Below are 11,480 nucleotides of genomic sequence, written 5' to 3'. Positions count from 1 at the left end.
AATTCCATTTAAGGGCTATAGGAAATGCTTTCTCAACATTTTGTTTTGCTAAGATCAGCAGTATTTGGTGGGTCAGGGCTAAAGCCCTTCCCATCCATTCTCAAAATCCCTGTAGGCATGTCCACCAAGATATGGTTTCTTTCCAAGGTTTGGGGTAAAATCCAGGGCCAGCAAGTGCCAGGAATCCAGGTATAATATAGGTCTCAATGCTTATGCTTGGAAGGGATTCAGCAACTTGTAAAAGCTGATCACAGCACATCCCAGTTATTATACAAGCAAATTCTTACTGAGCCTACCTAACTACTGAGAATGGTCTGACTGTATACATTAGAGTGAATTCGTAACAGTGTTGCCTGTCCTTTGATGCCCATAGTGAATGATAAGAAGGGGGAGGCTTACAACTGATTTGCTGGCTCTGTTTAAGCCTCCCTTGGCCCCCAATTTATCTCTGCCACTGCCCCTCGTCATCCTTGTTCCTAGAGGGCATTTGTGACCATCACAAGCTGTTGTCATGCCAACAAGTTGTGATTTCATAGGCATTTTCCTTTCCTCGCTCACTCAACTGGAGAATAAATTTTAATAAGGACAAGAAGAGATGAGGGATTTTGAGGAGAGAATCTGCCTCTGTGCTGACACAGATTGACGGCACAAACATTTCTATTAGGAATGACAGAACGGCAGAGTCAAGCTGGTCGTGTATAAAGCAACTACGGTATGCAATTAAAAAATACATAGAAGATAGATACTAAATATCATTAATATCATTAGAGATTAAATAGGGTCTATTCTTTGGGAAGAATATCTGATCCCATTTTAACTGAAGAAATAGAAGTTTGAAAAAATGACGGCCCCTATTAGTAGGTAAAATGCAATATTTGCAAAATTAGGTTAGCCCTATGTCTTTACTTCCCCCCCCCCCCATAAAATAACAGTTTATTACATCTTTGACTTCATTACTCACTGTGAGGTGTGTGTTTATACATATCATCACAAAACATAACATCTAAAGTACAGTTTCCTTCCTTGGGTGGGGGGAAATATATCCTCACCTTCTGGTGTGCATCAAGCATCCAGAGTTTACTCATGGTCCTGTAAACATAAATGTCAGCAGAAGAAAGTTGGAGAGGCAAAAAGCAAGAGCTACAAAATACTATGCTACAAAAGAACTGCCCTGACTCATCCCACCTCTGTAAACCAACATCCAGGCTCTGGCAGTGAGCAGAGTGCATTTAGAACTAACACTGAGGGGGCCTTGGGGTGGCTCAGTTGGTTGGGTGTCTGCCTTCAGCTCAGGTCATGATCTCAGGGTCCTGGGATCAAGCCCCGCATCGGGCTCTCTGCTCAGCGGGGAGCCTACTTCTCTCTCTCCTTCTGCCCCCCCCCCAACTTGTTCTCACTCCATTTCTCTCTCACACACACATAAATAAATAAAATCTTTTTTAAAAAAGTAAAAACAAATAAAACTATAACACTGCATGGTCAATAGCACCTTGCACACCTCGTAGGCTTGTGGAGAGAAAGTGCTGGGCGGAAAGACGTCGGTGGACGTCTTTGAAGACGTTGGTGGAACAACCTATCTAACGACACAATAAAATCAGAAATACATACGAACGTGAAAATCTAGGAAAGCGAGTGAGGAGAAACACTGAAGATAATTCAGGTCGGAGAAACTGGGAAAGGAATCAGATATTCACTAAAGCCCAACCCACACAATGTAGGAAGCAAAAACTGCCCCCGTGACAGAAGACCTTCGTTCTCCAGGTTCCTGATGCACACTGAATTGGTCTAAAAGCAGAGTGTGTAAGAAACCCATCTATTTCTCTTCCTGTCCTGTCTCCTTGCACCATCCACCAAACATCTTTGCTGTTCAGTCCCTCCTTCCAGACATGTCTGTAGCATCAGTCTCACTTCTGTGCAACAGAGAGTTAGATCCTCTGTTCAAAGGCTCCTCATCTACCCTTCTCCTTATTAAAATGTATTCCTACGTAGAGTGAACATGAAAAGGAAATGCCTCTCACCTAACTCTACCTCAGGGCCTTTGCACCTGCTGCCTACATCACTTGGGTGGACATACCTTCCTTTTGCTTGTCTGGCTTCTTCTCGTTCTTCAGGCCATCATCTTGAGAGACACCACCCCTAAGAGACCTTCCCTGTTTCCCCTGTCATTCTATACCCCCACATCATTTTTTTCACGACACATACCAGAATTTCATCATGTTCAATTCACTTTGAATTGCCTGGCTCCACCACCATACTCCATGAGGGTGGAACATTTTGATCTTAATACATAAAATGATTTGAGGATCCAGTTCAGGAAAAAAAAATGTTTGCCTCCATAATTAGTGTGACTGCACAGGTGAGACTCGGAGGAGTTCCAATTTGATGTTTTATTTTTGCAAGAGTGAGAGAAGGGGCTGGGGGAGGAGGGGCAGAGAGAGAATCTTAAGCCAGCTTCACACCCAGTGTAGAGCCAGACTCAGGCTTGATCTCTTGACCCTGAGATTGTGACGGGAGCTGAAATTGAGAGTTGAACATTTCAATGATTGAGCCATCCAGGCGCCCCACGAAACTGTTCCTTTTACATTAGGGGCAGTGGTGACTTGGAAATCCACGTCTCTTGCAAGTATAATTTTTGCATTATATTAAATATCTTTCTCTAAATCTATGTATTCTTGACTACTAACACAGAAAACCCAAAAGAAACTGTAAGAGGGGCCATGTGTCTAGCTTGGAAATAAACTAAATTATGAACCTCTACAAAGAGCACTTTGAGGGATGGAGGGCAGATGTCAAAGATTAAAAAAATGAGTGTTTTCAACAGAGGGAACAAGACTAAGTCAAGTCATAGGATCCAGAAGGCGTGAAGAAGTATGCCAATTAAATGTAAATAAATGAATAATGTTGGGTATATCCATCAGTGACTCTCTATTAAATAACAACTAGACTTCTCGACATGGGCGACACCAAAGAAGGAAGAAAATGGGATCAACTCTTTTCTCAAAGAATATATAATTAATTATAGCAAGAAGAGAAATAGGTAGCAAACACCAGAAAATAATCTAATGAACTATGGAACTAAGTGGAAAAGGGGTATTAATAAAGACACCTTTCGTTGTGGGGAGGGGCCATTGGAAATGGTTACATGGAAGTCATGCCAATTGCCTTAAGTCTGGGTCAAAGAGCAAGTTTGGGAAAGCAGAGAAAAGTTAGAGGCATTTCCAGGACAAGAAATGCACAAGCACAGCCATACATGTGCTGGTTTGCACAGAGCTGGCGCAGAGCTGGTGGAAAGGATTCCGGTGGGAGGAAATCGGGCTGAAGAAGCTGAAAGAACTTCCGTTGACCAGATGGAGTTGATGGGGTTTGGGAACATAGGTGAGGTTCATTGGGGTGGAGTCCAGAGCCAACCACCAAGAAAGAATTCTTGAGACAGCTTTGGTGCAAAATGGTGGCCTATGAAACCAGAGCGACAGGACCCAAGGGCAGAAGGAGCTGCTGTACCAGGATTCTGAGGGGTGGATGATTATATACTCTGGGATTGGGAGAGATAAGAAAAAGGGAGGTTTCAAAAGGATTTTCACACGTTAAAGAAGACTCTCAGGATACCAGACGTCTTGCCATTGTCCAGTTAAGGTTTTTTTCCCTCCAGCAAGGCATTAACATTAAGATAGTTGGGAGCTTGGTAGAGGAGCATTTGCTTCCAGTATCTGTCAATGGATTGCAGGTTATAAGGACACCTAATTGGATCTACATTTCCCTCTGGAAGCTAGGTTATTGATAGAAATGCTTTGTTCTTGTAGATTGTTCAGACGTTTGTAAACTAAGGGAGACTCAGGTCTTGCGGGATTGTGATCTCTAAACGTTAATGATTTGTTTTTCCTGTCCTTAGCTTTAGGACAGCCAGGAGTGCATAAGGAATGTCACATATATCCCATCTGGGGGGTAGGGGCCTTGTGGGGGTGTCAGCTTCTGCTTTGTCCTCAGCTTGCCTTCTGTTCCCTCATGATTCCCCACCCTCCCCGGAACAATTTTGACCCTTAAATCTTTAAGATTGTTGGAGGTGGAAGGTCTCATCGGTAAAGTCTTCCTGCTGAAATGGGGCGTAGATATGTCCCTACCTATGGGTCAGTATTGGTCAGTGGGGGAATGTACATGGGAGTAAAGAAACGGGAGGCAGCTAGATCCCACACGGTCCACATAAATGAACCTCCTGGAGTAGAAAGGATCATCTGTCAGCTGGAAGTTACAGCAGTGAAGGAGTCTTGACACTAGGCAGGGATAACGAGGGAGCAGGAGGCTGGCTGAGGACAGAGCAAAAGCTGGTGCCTTGCACCCCCTCTTCGCCCATTCCCCTCCATATGTGTAGCGTTCCTCAGGCACCCCTGACTGCCATAAAACAATAAATAGTTAACTTGCAGGGATCGCAATCCTGCAGAATAGGAATCTCCCTTGCTCTACAGATGTCCTAGAGACCTAAACAGGGAGGTTACCTTATCAGTAGCACAAATTTCCAGAGGCAAATAACTCTCAGTTCCTGAAGCCCTAATGTCTCCCTCCCCACCATAAACTGGAGGAGACTGAGGTAGAAGGGAATGTAAATGACAGCAGGATCATAATGCCCCACCAAGAATCTCCCAATTATCTTGATGTTAATGCTTGACCTAAAGATGACATTGATCAAGCCATAAGGGCAAGGCCTCCCCCACCCCCCGCCACCCCGGCACCTTTTAGGCCCTCCTTAATATGTGAAAACTCTGTTGAAACCTCACCTTCCCCCAACCGCAAGGTATATAACATGCCTACCCTCACAACCCGGGGCAGCAGCTCTTCCTGCCCACGGGTCCCATCCCCGTGCTTTAATAAACCACCATTTTGCACCAAAGAGGTCTCAAGAATTCTTTCTTGGTCATCGGCTCCGGACCTCAGCCCACCGAACCTCACCTAGGTTCTAGAACTTCATCAGGGAGACACCGGAAAGGACAAAATAAGGTTAATATTGTAACTGAGAAAGAGAAGTCTGAACAAAAAACCTTTGATAGTTGACCTTTGAATAATCTTCCTCCAGCCCAGGACTTCGGAGCAAAGAATGTGTGGATTAGGGGAGTCCTTGAAGTTCATCTACCCTAACACTCGAATCCCTTCTACCACTTCCTTTCCTCTCATCTCACTACCTCTCAAATGTGGACAGAAGAAAAAGGATAGATGGGATTCTTAAAACTCTAGAGAAATCCTTAGGAGAACGTTCTCTTGGCTAACGCCACGATCGCAATAACCTCAGGAAAACAAATTACAAATCAAGTTTAGGAATCCCTTCTTTCAACAGTGTAATTTTACAAGGGAGCTGACTCTCCCAAGGGCTCCCAAAGGCTACAAGGGCTGGCAGAGCTCCCCCCTGGAGCCCAGCTCTCTGCCTTCGACCAAGACTTCCCTGGCTCTGTTTTGCAAGTACTCCATTTCTCTTGCTATGCATGAAAAATGCTAATAACCTTCTCTCTCCAAACATCCTTTCCCCAAGGAATAATAGATCCTGGGAAGAGAGTGGTTTGCTATCTTGGAGGGACATTATCATTTTTATACAAATGCTAAAACAGTTCTGAGCTCTCAGCCTGAACTAAACTACCTTCCTCTTACCTGTGTCTCACACCTGGGGGAGCTTGGTTTAGGGGGAAAAAAAAAAAGAAGAGGAAAAAATCCAGTGGAATCCATTTCAAGGGTTCTATCTTAAGCCTCTCAGTTTGCACTCAATTTGTTTTATCACATAGTGATAGGAATTAAAGGCCTTCACTACAGTTTAGGCAGCTTGCCAATACCTATTTTATAGCAATAAAATATGTACAAATTAAGGAATCTCATGTGGAAAATTCATTCAACAGCCTCAAAAGCCAAATGAATGGTAATTACTTTGAACACAATGTGGCAGCAATCAGGCACGATTGGATCATGCTTTTAAATGTACGTCTACGTTTTAAGAACCAAGATAATTATGAATTATGAAAATAACTAACAGAGACAATGGCTTAGCAAAGCTGTTGTTTATGAAACATGAAAGGGACATTTTCAGAGGAGTAGGGGGAATGAGTCGTTCTCCGCACCTGCCAGGGAATATTGAATATGACGCAGGGAAGAGTACAAAGCCAGGATGGGCTTCTCCTGCAGGCTCTCTCATATGGGGATTGCTACTGCCGAGCTCCAGGGTTTGCCGAGGATGAAAGCGAGGGTGGGGGAATAAGGAAGTTTCCAGGCTCACTTCCCACGCAGCGTGGGATTAAACACACATCCATCATGGCGCTCCTCACAGTTTTAATAACACCGGGTTATGCCTAGAAACACGGATGAAAATGTTCTCTGGTTGATGAGTTGCCAAACCCCTTTCTCTAAACACAATTGTGCTGAGAAGCATCTCTTAGAATGGAGAGATGTGAGACAGGGTTTCTTTTGCCAGTCTCCTAAGATGTGAGATCTTAAGGAAGTCGCTTCACCTCGCTCTTCCTCAATTTCCCCAACTTGAACGTGATGGGGGAATTGGCCAATCGACCTCTGACGCGTCAGGTGTCTTCTGCAAGGCAGTTGGTGCCCTCTGGAGTGGTGAAGGAGGTGGCTTGGGCAGTGAGCCAAGGAGTCATGGAGGGGCAGAGCATACCAGGTGGGGGAAGGAGTAAGGTCATAAGACACGGGCATGTCTGGTGCCCTTGAGGTCACAGTGGCTGGAGTGAATGAGAGAAAGAACAAGAGGGTAAAATCGAGGCCAGATGATGTTGGGCCTTGAAAGCTACTGTGTGTTGGTTCTAACCCTGGGGCAAAATGGGAAGTTTGACTGGATTGTGAGCATAAGAATTGTGTGATCTGACTTTGTGTTTTCCCGGAATCCATCTGACTTGTGGAGGGAGAAAAGAGGGGAGGGGAGTTAAAGGAGAAATGGGAAGGCCAAATTAGGAGTCTGTGATAATCCAGGTAAGGAACCAAGGTACCAAGACAACAGCTTCACAGGTAGTGATAAATGGTCAGATTCTGGATTCTCCCGGGGAAGGCAGGGGGAGGGGCCCTGGGCAAGACTTGAGGCCATAAGTCCTACCTACCAGTCATATGACTGAGAATCCAAACAACCTCCAAGATTGATGTGGTTCCCCAAGGCTACAGATGGTGATTCTGCTCTGAACTCACAGCCCTGACACCTTTTGCTTGAATTTCTAACTTTCCCATCAATTTTCAAGTGCCTACACATTAGTCAGGTTCGGTTTCAGGATCTCTACCCAAAACAGGACCCCACTGTCAGACAACAAATGGCCTATTGCAGAGTTTTATTGAAACAATGTAAAAGTGGCCATCTTTTCAAAGGCCTGCTGTCATAGACTAGGTTCTCTCAAGAAAGCAAAGCCTGAGACAAGGGCTGGTTATAGACAGCTTATTTGGGGGGAATGTGATCTCGGGGAATAGGAATGGAATCTTTGAAAAGTCAGAGAATGAAGGGTTCTGTCAGGGTTCTCTGGAGAAACAGAATCCATCTATCACTTCTCTCTATCCATCAAGAGATTTATTTTAAGGAATTGGCTGGTGCAACTGTGGGGCTGGCAAGTCTGAAACCCATCAGACAGGCCAACAGTCTGGAAAGTTGGGCAGGATTTGCTGATGCAGTTTTGAGACAGAACTTCTTTGGGAAACCAATTTCAACCAGTTAAATGAGGCGTACCCATATTACCAAGGGCAACCGTTTTTACCGTTTTTACTTAAACTCAACCGAGTATAGATGTTAGCCACATCCACAAAATACTTCCACAGCAGCACCTAGATTAATGTTCGATTACATAATTGGATATCATAACCTAGCCACGTAACACTAACAATCACAGGAGATAGGGAAGAACATTTGCAAAATATATTCAACATTATTTCCTTCACTGTATCTGTGTTCTTTGGCAATGTGACATTGTGGCTTCTCTCAACAAGAACTAGAGTTTATTTTCCCCATCACTTGAATCTGGACTAAGCTTGGAATGGACTTTGACCAAGAGAACGTGTGAGAATGGACACTCTCCACTTCCAGCCTAGACACTAACAAGGTTTTTGTTTTTTACTCTCCCCTCTGTTCTCTTTGTGGCTCTGTAACCTCCACGTGAAGAAGTCCAGGCTGGCTGGCTAGAGGACATCCCATCAATGGCCATGCTAGAATATCCCAGATATCTGGGCAAGCCTGGCCCACTTAAGCAAAACTACCCAACTTGTGCATTGATTTATGAGCCAAATGAATGGTTTTCTTTTAAGAATTTATTTATTTATTTGAGGGAGAGAGAGAACACAAGTTGGGGGGGAGAGGCAGAGGGAGATGGAGAAGCAGACTCCTCACTGAGCGGGGAGCCCAACGTGGGACTCAATCCCAGGACCCTGGGATCATGACCAAAGCTGAAGGCAGATACTTAACTAACTGAGCCACCCAGACGCACCACCCCCTACAATGAATGGCTTTTTTTAAATCTTAAGTGAACAAAATTTGGAATGGTTTGTTATATAGCAAAAACTAACTAATACAAAAGATAAGGGTAAGCAATCCAGCCAGTCACTGCCATGGGAAATAGGAGGTCAGTCCTATTGGAACCCTGTGAGAAGCTATGTAGAATGACCTTCAGGACTGTATATCTGAGAGTCACTGGCCCACTTCCTCTGTGACCAAGACTTGCTCCAGGGGATGTTAATGGATTAACTTTTGGACTGTGCATGTATAAATATCTCCAGGATCCCTGTATGGGTGCCATGCTGCAGCATCAAAGAAGCCCTGATCAGAAAACAAGAAACACATGGTGTACCTGGGTCAAGTTACCATATATTTACATATTTTGGCAAGTTGGATTTCTGTAACAACGGTTGGAGCAAAAGATGGACTTCAGGGATATGAAGAGGGGCACATGGGATGCCCGGTGGAACCCATCACTCGCATGACTATGATCTGCCCAAGCTCACTGTTAAGTTTGACCCACAATCGTCCAAGGTGATGAATGGCTGAGAGCAATCTCCACAAAGCATATCATATGGCAGATTAATGGACTAAGCCAAGATCTCTGCTACTACAATTAGCCTTGAGGGTACAATAGATACTCATACTTCTTATCTACTACTCTTCTAGATCTCCTTTACTTTGGCCAGCACTTCAGCAAGTCTAGGATGCTTACTACATGGATGACCCCAATCTTCTTCAAGGTGTCTGGTTCCTAATTGGCTTGGCCTTTCCTGAACTGTGTTGTTGCACTTCCCCATATCTAGCTATCCTAGGGCATGGAAGCACCAAGAAGAGCCTTACTGGTTACTTTCTATCCTGGTTGTTGTAGCTACAGCCCAAATTCTTTATGGTAATCAGGAAAATTATCTCTTCTAAAATAATAACTCTTTCCTTTGTCTACCAGGTCACACAAATGAGGAGCCCAGTATGACCAGGTGGAGGTCGTAGTCCCAAGTTCAATGGAATTCTTCCCATGTTTCCCTGTGGAAGACTTTCTTCCTTGGAAGCTAGGACGTCTATTCCAGCAGAACCTAAGGTTTCAGGGATAAGAAGAGTACATTTTTTTAGGTATGTTACTAGCTGTGATAGTAAGAGGAACCAGACCTACTTCCACTGTTTGATCCTGGCCAAGAATTGTATTGTAGTTTATATGACATATTGGCTATTGGTTCAATGCATATAATGTATCACAGGACAAATACCCCAACTTCACAGAACTTTTGCTCCCTGAACTGACACATTTACTGAGACTTTAAGACACCATTCCTTTATTTTATTGTGGCTGTTTAGGATTGATGTGGTCTATGTTAGGACCAGTAGATCCAGCAGTCATGTGCTCTTAGTCACACTTCTTGGGCCATAAAATAGGTCCATTGGTTCGAAGCCATGTGGTGGATGATCCCCTGTCAGTAAATAGGTCATTTTTATGGTAGTACCGGCTACCATACATTTTTATGGTAGTACTGGCTACCATACTGGAAATAGATGCAAGGAAGACAGACCGTATCTGGAATAAGTGACGATTCAAACAAAGTCAAAAAGTCCTCATCTGTAGGATGGAAGACCAACCTAACAATCTGCCCCCAAACAGCTGGGTGGTCTCCTAATGGATGGCACCATGATGAATGCTCGGTCAATCTCTGCTGTTAGCCAGTTGGGTATTAGCTAGATCAGTCATGGCAGTAGCTAGATCAGTCTCAGCCCAATGTATAACCTCCATCCCTTCTTCCATGACCACCTTGTCCATTGTACAGACAGCAACGTGCCCTGAGAGAGAGGATAGGTAACCTCCATCAGTGAACCGTCTTATCTACCAGGTCACTGAGTGCTGTGAGGAATATTCTCTCTGGTGATAATTAAAACAAGACTCAAAACTCAGCCCACATTGTGTTCATTCCAATTAGTTTACCCACTTGCCTCTGCCTTAAACTTCCTTTTCGCTTCTCTTTCAGTCTTGTCCCTTTTCACGCCTCTGACCGACCAGACAAGCCATTCACCTTTGCTAGGAGAACAGGGACAGTGACAACATGCGCTAGTCACAGCTCTGCTGCTTGGAAGTATCTGCTTTATGTTTTGTTGTTCAGGGATACTCCAGTGTGTCGGTCCATTTCCATGAGCATGAATGTATTTGGTGTGATCATTTATATATTAAGATGTTACAGGAACATAGGCACATGTTAACCCAACATATAATTATACATAAACATGTATAATTATGTAGCTATATTGATTAAAATTTATTGATCTATGAAATACACCATACATAATGTGTATAATATATGATATGCATAGTATATAATTATCTAGTATGTTATAGTATGTTGTAATTATATAATTACACACAACTATCTATTATATAAATGACTATATATTTACATCTAACATTAGCACATTAAATATATTAACCATGGCTGAATTTCTCCTCTATCAGCTGATCCGATGGAACACCATGAATCCATAAGTGTAACTTCAAGGAGAAGCATTAGCCCTAGAGAGGTACTTAATATTCAAGTCTAGACCATCTGTTCATGTTTCTTATTTGTGCCCTTGGGAATTATTCAGACCCAGTTCTAAATGTCCCATTTTCATCATATAATAAACTGTTGCTCTGCCTACTCAACCTTATGACTCAAGTATATCTGAGGATCCCCAGCTAATGGTGGGCAACTTGGTCACGTCATAGCCCCATGATGGCCCATGGGTGTTCAGTCTCTCCAAAGGCACAACATGCCAAGAGATGACTTTCAGATAGCAAGCAGCTCTTTACCACAGAAGGCATGGCCACGTTTCAGAATGCTTTGGAGTCCAAGGGGTTAGCGCTCTGACTCTCTAATTGAAATTTGTGGTTATCTCTAGCAGCATCAGACCTGCTGGGGGATATGGCCTTAGGAACACTTCACTTCAGAGGGTACCTGGACCTTGGTCCCTCTGAGAGCCTCTTGGTCACATGGCATGTCCACCAATTACAGAGGAGGAAAGCACTGACCCATCA

The 11,480-nt window shown here is 43.8% G+C and overlaps 1 long non-coding RNA gene across 1 annotated transcript; it reads left to right on the top strand.

Annotated features, from left to right (window-relative positions):
• The first annotated feature begins 608 nt into the window (after positions 1–608).
• LOC309854190 lies at positions 609–11,093 on the top strand. The gene is made up of 3 exons (XR_014306129.1): positions 609–712; positions 9,393–9,556; positions 10,920–11,093. It is a non-coding gene; the product is annotated as an uncharacterized lncRNA (long non-coding RNA).
• Positions 11,094–11,480: the final 387 nt, after the last annotated feature.

This window comes from Mustela nivalis (assembly GCF_964662115.1).
Source record: "Mustela nivalis genome assembly, chromosome: 19".
Classification (NCBI taxonomy): domain Eukaryota; kingdom Metazoa; phylum Chordata; class Mammalia; order Carnivora; family Mustelidae; genus Mustela; species Mustela nivalis.
The sequence above is the reverse complement of the archived record's forward strand: the minus strand, read 5'-3'. Positions and strand labels throughout refer to the sequence as shown.